A 15,197-nucleotide genomic window follows, 5' to 3' on the forward strand; every position below is an offset into this window, starting at 1 on the left:
CTTGGACATATTACAAAACTGAGCTGCTTTTCCACCATCCCTGGACTCGCACCAGTTTGCATACAGGGAGAACCGGTCAACCGAGGATGCGATCGCCACAGTGCTGCACACATTACTGAAGCACTTGGAACACAGGAATACCTATGCACAGCTCCTCTTTGTAGACTACAGCTCGGCTTTTAATACCATCCGGCCATACAAACTACGTCCCAAACTCCACCAACTGGGACTTAACTCCTCTCTGTGCAACTGGATTGTGGACTTCCTCACTAACCGTAGACAGAGTGTCAGAGTGGGTAAGAACACCTCTTCCACCCTTGTGGTCAACACCGGTGCCCCTCAGGGGTGTGTTCTGAGCCCTCTGCTATACACTCTGTTCACCCATGACTGTATTTCCTCCTGCGCGTCCAATCTCATTGTTAAGTTTGCAGATGACACCACAGTGCTCGGACTTATATCCAACAATGATGAGACAAACTATAGGACAGAGGTGCAACAACTCGAGTCATGGTGCCACGACAATAACTTGGTCTTAAACACCAAAAAGACCAAGGAGATCATTGTAGATTTCCGGAAGAGGGGTCATAACAACCATCTGCCTCTCTTCATTGGCAGTGAGGCGGTGGAGAGGGTGAGCAGTTTTAAATTCTTGGGGGTAACTGTGACCGAGGACCTGTCCTGGGGCAACCATATCACCTCAGTTGTACGGAAGGCCCAACAGCGCCTCTACTACCTGAGGAGACTGCGGAGCGCACACATTCCCAGATCTCTGATGTTGAACTTCTACAACTGTGCCATCAGCAGCGTTCTGACGTATGGATTTCTAGTGTGGTTCCCCAGCTGCACCAAGGCCGATCAGCAAGCACTCCAGCGGGTGGTGAAAGAAGCTGGCAGAATTATTGGAACAAGTCTGCCAGAGATCAGTAATATCTTCCCCACTCGCTGTCTGAGGAGGGTGCACAGTATCCTGCGGGACCAACATCACCCTGCGCGCCACCTTTTCCATCTGCTGCCCTCAGGGAGAAGGTACAGGTCTATACAGGCCAGAACATCCAGACTGGCCAACAGCCTGTATCCACAGGCTGTGAGGCTCCTGAACTCTCTGACCCCCTCTCACGGACAATAACCATATCCAACTTCTTAATAGCAATGAACTGGTCTGCATTGGTGCATCATATCTTTATTCTCTTCCCCCTCCTGCCCCCCCCCTCTTTCTTAAATAGATAACTATCATATCTGATATCATATCTCACAGTACAATAATATTGAATGGGTTGCATTGTTGTATTTTGTATTTTTGTATTTCTCAGGTCTTTGTCTGAATTTCTACGAACATTATTGCTAAGGATTGTCTTATTGCATTGGAGTCACACTGGGTTAAATATGTACACTTGGGTTTTAAGGGGTATTTATTATTTTCTTCTTTTTTTGGGGTTGTATGGAAGCCCCAAACGCAATTTCATTGTTCTTGACAATGACAATAAATAAATAAATACTAAAATAAATACTAATACTAAATGCTAAACAAAATAAACGCTCTATCAACTTCTTGATGAATTTTAATGAGTCATCTTGCAGTTGTCATTTGTCATGTCTATGTATTACAGGGTTGGAACATGAGTAAGAAATACACAACTCAAGTCATGCTGGCGGACACATTGCCCGGCTTAATGAGGTCCATATCAAGTGTCAGGGACCAGGACGTACTGATGAGAAGTGAGCAAGAACAAGGTATGCATGGACAGAGACTGACAATATGGAATTCATTTTAATTGTACTAGTGTGTAGTGTACAGTTGTAAAATTCATTAATGTGGGGTCATTTTTGTGCACGCCTTCGCAACGATGACGGACAAACTGGCACCAAACGCTTACAATTACTATTGTTTCAGAACAACACACTGGAAATATCTGGACTTTACATCACAGCCAGGAAATAAAACAATACAATAAAACACCAAACAGAGCCAGAAAACATAAAACGCACCAGCCGTCAGCAGCTGGTTTTTAAAGTTTTAAGTGGTTACGGGTGGAGTTTTCCTTCAAGGATTTAAATGGAAGCCAGCGTTGACTGACCTCAGTCAGCTGCTGGGAGTAGAAAGAGGAAGAGGGACAGGCAGTCGGGAAGCATTTTTTCTGGGAACAGCCTTATTGTGGTGTGTGTGTGCGCATGTATGTGTGTGTGGCTGCACATAGTTGGTGGTAGTCATCAAAAGGAGTAACCACAGCTTTGCCAGGAACATGTAACAATGCATCCTGCTGAACTTTCTCCAGGACTCTGTGAGAGAGAGTGTGTGTGTGTGTGTGTGTGTGTGTGTGTGTGTGTGTGTGTGTGTGTGTGTGTGTGTGTGTGTGTGTGTGTGTGTGTGGACAAAGTTTAGTTTAAATCTACATTAGTTAGGATACATGTTTGATCTTTACAACTTCAAAAGCACTGTGATTTTTTTTAGAGTTATGGTTACAATTAAGTGTCGCTATAGGGTATAAACAGCTGGAGAATGTCCTCAGTTCAGTACTAACTATATTAACTATAGAAAGATCAACAAAGTTGTTGGTTCCTGTTCTTTTGTCTCCAAAAAAGCACCAAACACCCCAAAGAGTGTCAGAAAATAGCTTTTATCAGGGCAAGCTTTAGCTCTTACACCCATCAGTATCTCAGTTACTCAATCTGAAAAGGCCAATGCAATGACATTCAAAGAGGAGTATTCGTTCGTATTAGACATTTTTCACTGCACTTACCTTTTTCACCCAGAGTTCACCTGCAGTTGGTGTAGTTATGAAACTGCCAGGCTCACGCTCACTGTCTGACCCAAGAAAATCTCACTGGCATAATTATGTTGTGTCACAGCTTTAGAAAAGATGGAAAAATACTAGTATTAGATGCAAAGACTTTACACAAAAGATGTGATTCAAGGAGTGCATGTGACATGTAGTAACATGCAGTTTTCTTTATGTTTTTTCTCATAGCTGAGAAATTTGCCTTTGAAGTGTGCTGCAAGAAAAAAAATGCTTTCCAGCGTAGTCAAACTGAAACGGCTATTTTAACCCAAACCATGATATTTTCCTAAAGCTAACCAAGCGGTTTTGTCGACTGCATCAAAAGAAGTAGTTTTAGTGACTAAACCTAACCAAACTGCAATTGAAATACCAAGGAGAGGGTGGAGTGGGTGGAGACAAGACTCAGGGAAGGATAGAGTGAGAGTGAAAGGGACATTTTTGAAGATGATAGTGAGACCTGCTATGATGTATAGTTTGGTGATGACAAAATGACAGGAGGCCAAGTTGTAAGTGGCAGATTTAAAGATGTAAAGATTTTCATAAGAAGTAATCAGGATGAGCAGGATGAGGAACGAGTCCATCAGATGGACAGCTCCGGTTGTGTGGTTTGGGAATGTAGTGATTGGGAATTTTTAAGAGATTTATCAGTGTTGGGAATTTTGAGTGTGTTGGTTGTGTAATTTGGTTTCCCCTGCTTATGGAGAAGGGTTTTCACCCACTGCAAACGTGCTCCCATACAGTCCTCCAAAATCCCAACTGCACATTGCTGGATACACTGCTGCGTCCATCAAGTCTGCAGCAGTGGAGTTCACCAGGAAACAGAAAAGCACAGAAGATTCATCAAAGATCAAAAATACAGCATAAAAAGCACAGACAGTGGCTGTAGTCGTTACTTTTCATTGTTCGTAACACTTGGTTTCACTTCAGTTCTTCATTCAACCTCAGTCTCTGCCACTGGCTGATTGACCGACAACAGCACATGCATGATTTACTCACAGACTAGACAACATATACTCTGCAGGTAGACACACAACCCCAGCATAAAACAAACATTAGCGGGAGGTGCTTGGGTAACAAAAAGCCATGCATCAGGTGCAGTAGGCCTCTCTCTTTCTCAGTGAAAGAGTCCTCGGAGCTATACAAATGCCATCTAATGCATCAGTGGTAAGTTATACTTTGAGGTTTCGTCTCTTCTGAGTGTTCCAGGATGATGAGTTACTCTGGCTGATCAGTGCTGGATGTTTCCTCCAGAGGTATGTCATAAAAGTTAGTGTTAAAAGTGGTCTTAATGACGTAACAGTTGACTTCTTGTTTTATTTTTCTTGCATAGAGACTAATGCACTTATTCAGTTACTTACTCAAAAACTTGCAGGAGCCTGGGCTGTGTGGTATTTACTGAATACATGTGTATGTAAGGCTAGGATATACTTTCATATTTGTTATATTTATGTTATGTGTGACTCTATATGTTAACTCTTTTGCTCTTTCCATATATAGCCTTCTTTGTTCTCTTGGTATCTTAAAATATAGTGCTAGTGATTCTTTGTGCTGGTGATTTTTCACTTCTTCAGGTCTTCCTGTTGGCAGCCAATGTGCACAATGGGGCCAGTATGATTAATGGTGCCACCTGGTTTTGCAGTTGTATTTAGTGATATGTGAGCGCAATTGCTCAGTTGAGTGGTGATTATAATAGTGTCCTACACTATGGTACAACATCTGCCTGGCCTCTCGTTTCCTAACTTCATCTGTATCAGGACCACTGGATGTTCTTTAAAAAAATATATTCACAGATTTGAATTTCAAACATATTTATATAATCAAGTGAACTGCTTGCAACAACCCTTGTATTGGATATTTTTGCACTGCTGCACTTAGTTAAATCTTAATAAAGCAAGAACTCCCAGAGAAAACAAAGTTGGAGGGACGAGGGTGAGGAGGTTTGGATGTGTGCAGAGGATGGATAATGGACAGAGCTGCCAGGCAGAAGGAAAAGAGGAAGAGCGCGGAATAAGTTACAAATGATGACAGGGATAGAGTGAGATGAGGCAGATGATCATCTGTGGCAAACCCTATAGAGAGCAGGGAGAGGAACAAGAGCAGGTAATGAAATCATGAGTCAGCATGGTATTTGATTAGACGCAGGAAATAAAGCCTACTCTTCCGTAAAGGAGTATGGTTGAATTTTATTGACTGACCTTACTCTTTATATTACCTCCCCTGACTCTCAAAAAGCCTTTCTGCGTTAAACTTTTTTAGGAAGCATTTCTGTCTGAAAGCGCTACAATTTCTCCACTATTCTTCATCACGGCGTAGACACCAACTCTGCAATATCGGCTGCACTGCAAAGGCAACTCTACTGAGGGTTGGAATGTACATTTAACCAAATATGTGCCATGCATGAGAATAACCACCTTTTAACACAGCTGTTGAATAGTGTCTTATAATCAAATGCAGCAGGTTGTGCAGATGATGTGATAATATGTCATAATTAGTTATTTGGTTAACATAAAACAAATCTTGGACATCGATGAATATAAAAAAAAGTCCTGTGTTTGCGATTTAATATGCTATATCCTACTTGGCACGTGAGACTGAAATCACATCGAATCATGTTAATACTGAAAAGAAGTGACCTCTCTTATTCCTATTTATTGTCTGTGGCTTAATGTGTTTGGCGTTCTTGTGCCTTCTCCTTCACTTCTCCTTTCCCACGCTGTTAAAACCATTCATTCATGATTTCAGTATTACCACACCCTATTGTCTATCTTATTTTCTTTAGTCAATCAGCAAGTTTCTGTTCTTTAAACCGCATTGCATTTCCACCATTCTGCTTTCAGACATTCTATTGTGCACCAACATCTAGACTCCTGTCTCCTCACATCACCTTCATTTATGGACAACTCTCAGTGAAGATGTCAAAATGTCAAAATGTTGTCATACACTTTCAAATGATCTCACTATACTTAAGGCCCGGTATATTTATCTCTAAGGTAACCAACTCTGAAATCATGCAAACTTGTTTTTAGATGTCCTGTCATGTTGTCCTGCAGTGGGAAAGGACTTTGATCATTTTTTGGCACACTAGCTGTCCAACATGTTCAGCATGACGTAACAGCATGCACAGTGGTACACACATTTCTCTACTATTAAAAAAAAGTTTGTACCCATAAATACAACTAGATAATTACAAATTATTAATTAAGAAGTTATATATTATTATTCAATAAAGAGATGTTCTCTTATTTTGTATGAACAAAGTTCACAGGACATTTGGATCTGGAGTGCTGAAGATGATCCTCAGGAGTGAGGAAGACATTATGAACACTTAATCGTTTCTGATGATTAAGAACCCTGGAATGTTTTTCCTGTGTTTTCTGTTCACTAACAACTTTAAATATATTATCTCCCCCTGCTGTTAATGCAATTTTCTACATGCGGTAATGCAACTTCTGCATGCATGTCCATTTCACATTTTGGAGAGGCAAAGCATGTAATGAATATAGTGAACCGGTGTGTCTATTACACGCTTTGCCCTGATAGTGGGTTGTCTCTTTTAGGTCTACGGAAACCTCAAAACTGCGTATATTTATTTTTTGTTTATTCTGTTTTTTTCTTTTTTTTGGCCTCTTTGACTGAATATAGTATGTAATAAAAATCACCAGAAAATGTTTCCATTTTCAAATACAATTCAATTTTTATGTCACGAACACATTTATCTTTATGTCAACTTTCAAATGGAGCAAAAACAGAGAACAACACAGTTAAACCACAGCTTTGTAGCCAGCAATGTAATGTCGTGCAAGCCAGTAGATAATAAAAACTTTGTCAGACAACCATCAGAGCAGTTTAAACACATGGATAGACTGTTAAAAATGTTCTTGTGCGCCTTGTGTTACAAGACAGTACAATCTAGTACATCGCTATTATACCTCATATACCCTAACTGAGACGAGTCAGAGCTATAGAAGCAGAACAGGACATTTATCCAAAGTGGGACAAAGCTGAAAAAATTAGAGCATACAAACCTCAGTGTCTAGCAAAGTTATAAGAAAAATACAGCTGCAACCATTGCTGAAGCAGAAGCACTCAGTTTCATCAACCTTCTGCCTGAACACAACTACTTTCTTCTTTGCAGGCCAACGGGTCCACAATCGACCTCAGTAGAAGTCCCTCTGCATACATCCCATGAAGCATGATGTCACTGATGAGCCCAGTATCTGTGCCTCTGCTTTTTTGGGAAAATGGATTGAAATACAGTATTTAAATTTTTAACTTTAAATATAATTTGATAATTACAATACAGTGATATAAAATTATCTACTACTGTAATTCATGCATAATCCTACTTTGATAAACCCATTTCCAAGCCTCCAAAAATGTATCAAATGTATAACATCTGACTGCAAATTTTTTAATCAGATCTTCTTAGAAACCTCTTGGAAAAAACACATGGGTATCATGTAAGTGCCTTTGAGAAGACATATGAAAGTAGGAAAATCCCCAATGAGAATTAACTGACCCCCAAACCCTAAATTGACTTAATCTGAGATAGAAACCCTGTTTTAAGTTCCAGAAAGCATTTTTAGTGAAACCTTGGGAGTTCGTTAGCCTAGCGTTGGTTTTCAGTTCTGAGAACAGAGTCAGTTACTTTCTCTGTGAACCTAATCTGCTCATTGGCAGGTTTCCTTTAACAGACCCTGAGTTTTTTGTAATCTCCCTTCTGCAGAGCTCGAGGCAGCTTCTGAACATGTTGTGTCCTTTTGTCAAACACCCTATAGATGGTAAAGTGTATTAAATTCACTTTATGCATCCAGAGGATGCAGATGTGCTCTGAGTAGCTTGTGGAGCATTGCAGTTTTTTCAGCCCATTGTGCTTCCACCTGGAAGGACGTGGACTACACCAATAAAGTTTTGCTTGTTTGCTTCTGCACATATTATCATTTATGTACAGCATTCTTGATGCATTTAATTGGAGACATTACCTCAGATTGGAAAAAATTCTTTGCTTTGCTTCCTTTTCTTGCCGCCAAAAGTCTGAAAACTGAAAAAAGTGTCCCTCACATTCAAACACCATCTGCAAGCTTATATAATGTTTCTGGGCACAAGCCCGAATTATAATACAGAATCATTAGAATTATTTGGTATCTAGGCTCCAAGCTCATCACTCCCACACAAATATAATACACAGAGAAATAAGAAAATGATGAATAACCATAACCTAAAGCCTACAGGAGAATGCTCAGGTGGCAGAGTAGAAATTTTGCAGCCTAAATACTGTGATCAATAATTGAGGTGAGCAAAGTGTATGTGGCAGTCCAGCTTGAGCTTCCTGCCTAAACTAGCTCACAGGCATCACAACATTTATTAAATACAAGTCTACAGCTATTGTCTTAAGATCTTATACACAGATTTTTGATTAGTTTTTGTTTCGCAGGTGAGAATTTCCATAAATACCAGATTTTGTTTCACTTCTTCTTATGTTAGTGAATGACACTAATTTATAAATAAAAAGTTGGTTTTTGTGTTTTGGTAATGCATAGACTACTCAGAGAAAAGTAAGCAGCCAGGTCTCCTGGCGATGGGAAACTGTTTTTTGTTTAAAATACATTAAATATGACTTTAAAGCAAATGCATTTTAACCGGAGTAATCTTTCGTGCTAGCAACAGATTCGTTTTCGAGACTGAGGGGGAGGCTTCACACTATCAACCATGGCAACAAGGTTCTTTTTTGACCCCTTTCTCTGATCCTGAGCTAGACCCACATCAGTGTTGCAGTTTATACTTAAGTGCTACATATATGCCACAGGTGCATCATAACTGCAAACCTCTGAACCCCTATGTAACCTGTGACATAATGACACATGAACCTTCCTGGAAATGGAACTCCACTCAAGTCTATGCAGCTCCCAACTATTTTGATTGGCCTGTTCGGTGTGGTTAATTCCTTGAGTGCCTCCCATCTTCTTTTCTCTGCTGCTTTTGAATTTATCAGTGAAAGAAAGACAATCAGCACTAAAATATAAGGGCTTGTATATATACTAGAAAGTTCCTGGAGCGAAGACTTGGAAAAAATATCTTTCCCTCTCCAACAAAAAAAATGACCAAAACAAAAAGAGGAGACGCAGGAGGAGGAAAACCTGCACCAGAATTTTATTTGTTTCTCTTTGAAAACAACAGGTTGTCACCACAAGGTGATTGACACATAATGCACCATGCAAAAACATGAATGATGACAACAGTGTCGGACACTTGCATGGGCTGCGTTGTAGGCGCTCAAAAACTTCACAGCAGAGGTCTCAATTAACAGTTACATAGTTCCACAGAAGTCCTGCACACCCATGTTGGGTTTTAAGAGAGAGGAAATCAGTTGCTTGTGCGTGTGTCTGTGTATGTGCGTGCATGTGTTTAAGCACACAATGAGTTGTCTGCTGTGTCAGGGGAGATAAATGAATCCCGACTGGCAATCAATGGAAAACAGAAAAACACTGGTCCACCCCACAGTGTTATCAGCAACAACAACACTGCTGTCTTAACACACACACAGACACATCACATCACAGACACACACACACCCACTGATAAGAAAGCTCTTTGCATTATGCAACACGCAGCATCTGCTCACTCACAGTCACACACTATCACTTGATTTCAGACAGGCATCTCACTTCCTCCAGGCTGCTGACACACACACGCACACAGACATGCTCACACAAAGTTACTGAAACTTCTGACTTCTCTTTAAGTTGAAAAACGTTTAAAAGGTAGGTTTTCCTCAGAAAAACTTCCCCTGATATGAATGAAGACATACACATCCCACCACACTAATTTAAGAGAACAATGTTGCAACCACATTCTGCACATTGCTGTTGTATTAACTAAAAAAAATGAGTGAGCACAAAAACACACTGCTTACATGAGCAGGTAAAGACAGACTGTCTACTCAGATATGCCTGCAGCCACAGTAACCATGACTGCTACTGACTGCGGTTGCCTCATGGGACGATCAGTCTGGATGGCCGGACAAAGCCTCCATGCAGCTCTGACTCCCATCATACTGATGCATTTTTGGCAGTCTTGGTGTTGCTATGCACCAAGTAATCAACTGTGGGCCTTGGCAAGTCTTGGAGTCATTTGGAAAATGAACCGATCTTTGCAGTGTTTCCTGTTTACACCACCACAGCGGATCTTAACATCAAACAAGATTTGATTGAAGTGCAGATTTTCATCTTCATGGGATTTAACAAAAGTGTTTGGGAATTACAGTGATCTTTATGCATAGTCCCCCATTTTCAGAAGCTCAAAAATACAATTAACTGACATGCTGTTTCCCTCATTATTCCATGACAACTTAAGCAGATATCTGGAGTTGATACCTGAAAGCTGATTGTATTTGCCAGTTTTTTACAATAGCAGGTCCAAAGTGATGTCAACACAAGTGATGGAGGCATCATTAGGTTGAAAATCAAAGTAAACCCATCAGAGAGGTAGCAGACACTGGCCAATTCAGCAGCACCAAAAGGCTTGAATGACAATGGAAGAAAATGAAAGTGCATGATCAGAGAATTATTTCCATTCTTAAACTAAACTAAAAGTCAGGAACATCTTTGAGGAGGCAGGTGTATCATTGTTGAAGTCTACAATCAAGAAAAACCTTCACGAGAGGAAAAACAGTATTTACAGCAATGTGCAACCTGCTGTTACACTTGGGCCAGAAACATCCACAGGAGTCTGATGTTATGGAAAAGTTTTGTGGACATATGAAAACAAAATTAGCCTACATCAAAACAATGGGCTGATAAAAGAAAAACGAAAGGAAAGCTCATGGTGTCCCATTACTTTTGAACCACTTATATCAACCACTATGTATAGAAAAAAATGCAATACTTCAAAAACATTATTATTTGATTTCAAATTTACTTTGGTGATGTGAAAATTCAAAAAAATTGCAAAACTTCCAAAAATCAAAGCCTATGTACAAGAGTATAATAGTAACTTCTATAATACTGTATATAAAAAAAAATCCATCCAGCTTATTGTCATATTGTTTATGTTGTAATCTTACATGTTTTTCAAGCTAGTTCTGCCAGTCACAGACAATGGCCTATCAACCTACCTGTTAGCTGCCTCCTTACTGACAGCTGCTTTAGTGCCTATAATTCAATGCTTTTCTGAACATGAGCATTTAAGTCTGCTTCCCTGGTATCTCATGTACTACTTGAATCACTGTGACTTTTAATTTTGACAAATGGGAAAGCATGAAAGGAGCTGTCAAAAAGCCTTAGATAGTCATGATTAAGACAAACACATAAGGCTGAGAGAAAAAAGAAGATGAGTGACAACAGACAAGATTTTGTACTGATGAGTTATCTATTGCTGCAAATTATGAAGATAGGGCTGAAAAGTCCAGTGCCATAAACATGCCAGTTCATTTTGTGTGGGATTACACAAAATGGAAAAGCAGAAAAAAAATGGACAGATGGATCACTATTCACCTTGCATAACACCTTTACCTTAACCTAAATTGACCTTTGTGTCATTCTTTACCCGTAAACGCAACACAGAAAGTGTGTCACCATCAAATGGCATGCTATTTATCATGCAAGATCATAATACTTGACTGTGAGCCAAGACAGCTTTGCAGTTACGGCCTAAATAAAAATGACTGAAATATCTGTAGTAGTGAAAATATTTTCTGCACTGATGTTAGTGCTACTGTCCGCACGTACTTCTTCTTTTTGTTATAGATTTCTCACCTTGACAGCTAAAAGAACACACTGCAAAAGGACCGCCATACACTTGCAGCAACATTAACACATAGTTTGCAGTGAAGAAACTCCTTTAACCTTTCACTAAAAGAGGAAGTCTGAACTTCACTGACACCACGATATGTGAGAGATTAAGTTTAAAAAACTGCTTTTTAAATGTGATATTGGCTTAAATCTGTTTGGTTTTGTTGTTAAAAAATGTAATATGACTAAGACCCCAAATGCAATCATTTTTTAATTTTATGCCATATACACAGGATGATGATGATGATGATGATGATGATTATCATTATTATTTATACTATTAGTAGTAGCAGTAGTCATGATAGTGGTGGTAGTATATGGCAGGTCAGTTGTAGATCTTTTCATAGCGCTGCTGGACTAAGATTTGCATTTCACATGTGATCAAGCAGCAGAAAATCAAACTGCTCTATGAGCTTTGTACACGTATTTACTGAATGAATAAAAACTATGAATGGAAGCATATCTCCCTCCAATCTGCACATATGTACACCCAGCCAGAACTTCCCCATTCATGACTGTGCAACAGGAGGAAGAGGAAGAGGCCTCCATCAGCCAAACTGCCCGTTTTCTCTTCCCCTTTCTGCTTAAAATAGAAAGTATAGGATGTACCGGACACTTTGTGTTGCAAGCGTGGAGAACGTGTTGCATGCAGACCGCAGGGCGCACATCTCTGTCTCTGAGTACACTCTGTAAAAATGTTGAATTCAGCAGATGTGTGAAGAACTTACAGGAATCATGTGCAATGCTTTCCTTTAAACCACCATCTCTCCCTCTTACTTTCTCTCTTTTTGACAAATGAATGAACTTTGTTATCTAACTGTTAGCAGTTACTTTGTTAAACTGCACATATGACCAAGAGATAGATGTAACATATCTCTGTCCGCAGTTGTAGGAATCCACAACGTGCACATGACCGAAGTCTCGATTTATCATTTGAGAAGAGCAAGAAACTGAAACATTATTTGATGACCATGGTGCGGCTAGCTTTTCTTTAAAAAAAAAAGTATTTTTGTGTTCTGGGAATATCTCCTGCCTTTCAGGTCATACATGTAAAGCACAAGGCATTAAGTCAGGTACACCCCAAAAGGAGAAGCTGGGATGTTGGGTTGCAAAGTGGCTTGCAATGCAGCAATTGTAGGTAGTCTAAAGCAGTTTCCCCTATTTGCATTCATAGCATATAGGGCAACATCCAAGCAGCATATAGGATGCCCTATATGGTAGCTGGATTTTTACATAAATATCATTGAAGCTGACTATGTGGCCTACCAGAACTGAAACTATGCTCAATTTTGATAAAGGATGCTTGCGATGTTATTATTTTGCTTTTCATTTGTCTTGTCTGGCTAAAGCCAGCACAGTGGTTGGGAGTTTGGAAAGAAGCTGCAAAATTATATGTGTTCACCACCAGATCAGCCAGTAGTTACCCCGGATATTTTATTCTGAACACCACACAGACTCATGCATCTACCTGTTTTCCTTTGCCGTCCAATTCAAGGTTGCGGGGGCCTTTATCCTATCCCAGCTGTCATAGGGCCAGAGACATAGTACACCCTAGACAAGTTACCAGTCTGTTGCAGGGCTAACACAGAGACAGACAACCATTTACTCTCACATTTGCACCTATGACAAAGTGAGCAATTAGTCTAACCCTGTGCATGTCTTTGGACTGCCAAAGGAAGCTGGATTACCTGAAGTGAGACCATGCAGAAACTTCATACAAAAAGCCCCGGTATCAGCAGCTCGGTAGATTTCTGGTAGCAGTGGATCTCCCTCAAACACAGTACACAATTGACCTTGGACCTTAAAGGATGTTTTTGGAACAACAGCTTTTAAGAACCTTACCAGATGTCTCAATGCTGTTTAGACATCTGGCAGAGTTGGCTTTGTTTTTGCATCTAGTCAAAACACCATCAGAAGAATTAACTGCCCCGCAGTTACTTATTTTTTGGCAATTAAGAAAAACTAGAAGAACCATTTATTAAATTAAAAGAACTGATTAGATGATTATGAGTTCCACAGAGTGAAGCGTGACTTTAGTGCTACGTGGTGGGGTCAAATTACAAACATTCGTGAGATTCCAAAAGACTGAAGCAGTTTGTCTGCATTTATCTTTTACTCATCTTTGACCTGTGATATTGCACATCTGGTCAATAAAAATTGGAAGATCACAGTGCTTCTTATGTTCACAGAAGGAGTAATTGATTTCTAGACATGTTGTCAACTAGTCCTTTCACATGTAATCACTGAAGGAGAGTTTGAGTAAAGAATCCATGAATTTAAAGGTCTCCTAGACAAACCAATCATTTTATCCTGTGCTAAAGTAAAAAGGGATTATTTACTTTACCAGGAATTTGAACTAATGGCTTTGCATTGCAACGTGGTAAAGTTGAGCAAAGTTCAAAAACCATTTGCCATACTGGCCTCATTAAAACGAACAAAGCTCTGGTAATGTTGATATTTACAAGGCCTTGGAGTTGCTCACAGCGTGAGGTTCCTGGGCTCCTCCTTTCTGTGTTTTCCGTGTGTCTGGCTTTGTGCCCGGTGTCTCCAAGCACTCCAGTTTCTACCACACTTTAAATTGTTCATAGGTACATATGTGGAGAGGATGAACTGCTAACCTTTGAATGTATCAGTGCTGTGATAAGAACAGAGTCCTTTCCAGTCTGTAACTCTGATCAGTGCAGAAAGAAAAATAAAGGCAAAAGCTCATTTATGTAGATGTCTGGTGAAGTACCAGCGCACAATTTCCCCTAAAAAAATGCAATGACATTTAAATGTGCTCCTGGTACAATTTTTAATCGTTTGTGGTACAATGCAACCCCTTTTTTGCTTTTAAAGGAATAATTTCACAACATTTTACGCTAGTTTTTATAGAAAGAAATACAGCAGCTGACGCAGGACCGAAGCCACTCATCTCTTCCTGCTGACCCTCTGGCTTGCCCCGCTTATAGTATACTCAGTAGTTACACTGATTCTATTGTCACTCAGCCAATATTGTACACAGACATAAACAAAGCACACTGTCCTATTGAGCTGAAGTTAATCTCCTGCAGGCCTCTGAACTCACAGTCACAGTTTCTCCTTTGTATGACTGAGTACCCATTTAGCCCCATGGAGACAATTTTACTGTCCTGTGAGTCCCTCATCACATGTTTGTTTTTTCACTATTAATCATTAAATGATCTAGAACAAGAGTGTACACAATGTTTTAGTAATAATGAATCCATTTAGGGACAGTTGTAACAGGAATTACTTACAGGAATAGAATAAGCACACGTTTCTGTACTTCTGTATTTTCTCTTTTCTGAAGGATATTGCATAATTAAGTCTTCCAATAAAACTTTTGTTACTAAATTCTGAAGCAACCCATGTAGAAAGAACTTTTTGGGATTTTTTCTGATACAAAAGGACCAAAAGAAGCTGCCGTCAGGAGGTAGGTTAAGTGGTGATGATCGAACCATACATGCATGGCCATATTTGATTTTATTTTAACTTGCCATGGTTTTGGTAAAGACCCTTGTTTAAATTTCATTCTGCCACATCTAAAGGCGATGACACAAGCAAACATTATTCATACAGACATTGTTTAACTTTAAAGGGTAACTATAGTTCATAATAACAGTTTACACAA

This window comes from Copadichromis virginalis, linkage group LG5, assembly GCF_057382275.1.
Source record: "Copadichromis virginalis isolate Kocher_CV1m ecotype Utaka linkage group LG5, C_Virginalis_male_GT1.1, whole genome shotgun sequence".
NCBI lineage: Eukaryota > Metazoa > Chordata > Actinopteri > Cichliformes > Cichlidae > Copadichromis > Copadichromis virginalis.